This window comes from Pteropus vampyrus, unplaced genomic scaffold, assembly GCF_000151845.1.
Source record: "Pteropus vampyrus isolate Shadow unplaced genomic scaffold, Pvam_2.0 Scaffold7290, whole genome shotgun sequence".
Classification (NCBI taxonomy): Eukaryota; Metazoa; Chordata; class Mammalia; order Chiroptera; family Pteropodidae; genus Pteropus; species Pteropus vampyrus.
In genome coordinates, this window is record NW_011896071.1 from 1 (window position 1) to 1,314 (window position 1,314).

Below are 1,314 nucleotides of genomic sequence, written 5' to 3' on the forward strand. Positions count from 1 at the left end.
CTGCATTTAGATTGAAGATTCACTCGTGGCCCCATGACCAAGTTCAATGGCTTCTTTTGGATTGAAAGAAAGATGGAGAAACGAGCTCCCTGCTCGGACTTCCATCTATGCCTGCCCCTCCCATGGTGTCGTGGACCATTGCATCAACTTCAGCCTCCTTCGACTTTTTCCCAGAGGGCATAGGATGACTTTTGTATCTTGAGATAAGCTGAGGTCACCTCAGCTCTATTTTTGCAGAGTTTTTACTTTATATCTACTCGTTAGATTTTATTTTTCTTCTGGCATATACAAAAGGCAGCAATACCCCACCAAACTGAGTCATATCCATGGCTTTAGAAAGGAGCTACTATGAGCTTAACTATCATTTTTTGAGGATTTACTACTTTCCAGACATTGTGTTAAGTGCTGAAAGTGCGAAGTTGCCTCGAGTGGCCTTATTATGACATGGGAGATGGTCGCACCTATGTCGGGGTTTGCATGAAGTGGAGCGTATGGACTGCCCTCCGGGGCCTAGGCACTGCTCCAGCAGGTGACTCGGTGGTTGGACCAAAAGAGGTTAATAGTCGTTGTGATTAGGAAGGCAGTGCTTACCTCAGGGACTTCATGGTCTAAAGATAAAGGCAGATATAAAAAGAGAACTATTCTTTTTAAAAAGAAAGTTAGGATTACAAAATATAATAGATTCAGTTTACATCCATGAAGAATAAAATATGTATTTTTTTTTTTTTTTTTAGGTGAGGCAACCCTTGGTTGACCTCACAGATTGCAAGGAACTTGTCAGCTTACAATCCTTTATTTATTTTTATTTTTTAAATGTTTTACACCTACAGCACCTGGTCTTCCTAGGTGGTCTCCCATCCAACTACTAACCAGGCCCGACTCTGCTTAGCTTCTGAGATCAGACGGGATTGGGCTTGTTCAGGGTGGTATGAGCGTAGACTAAAATATGTATTATTAAGGAAATAAACAACAACCCAAAGTTAACCAGCTATGTGGACGTTTCGATGAATCATATTGCAATACAGTACAAGGGACTCTAGTTCCAAGTTTAAACCTCCTTTCTGCTACTTCTAAGTTGTGTGACTTTGGACATGTTGCTTAAGCCTTTTGTCCTCTATTTCTTGGTCCATAAAATAGAGAGCATAATAGTGCCTACCTGTGAGTGTGAGTTAACTCTTAGAACAATCAATGCCTACGTAAGACTGATACTCAATTCGTGTTAGGTACTAATTTCTTCTTTTCATACTAATATTCATATTTATATTTATGCATTTTAATTAAGATAATACATATGTACTTTCTTTAAAAATAAGA

At 39.3% G+C, this 1,314-nt stretch overlaps 1 pseudogene; it reads right to left on the reverse strand.

Annotated features, from left to right (window-relative positions):
- Window positions 1-821: 821 nt before the first annotated feature.
- Window positions 822-940, reverse strand: LOC111734830 (annotated as a pseudogene).
- Window positions 941-1,314: the final 374 nt, after the last annotated feature.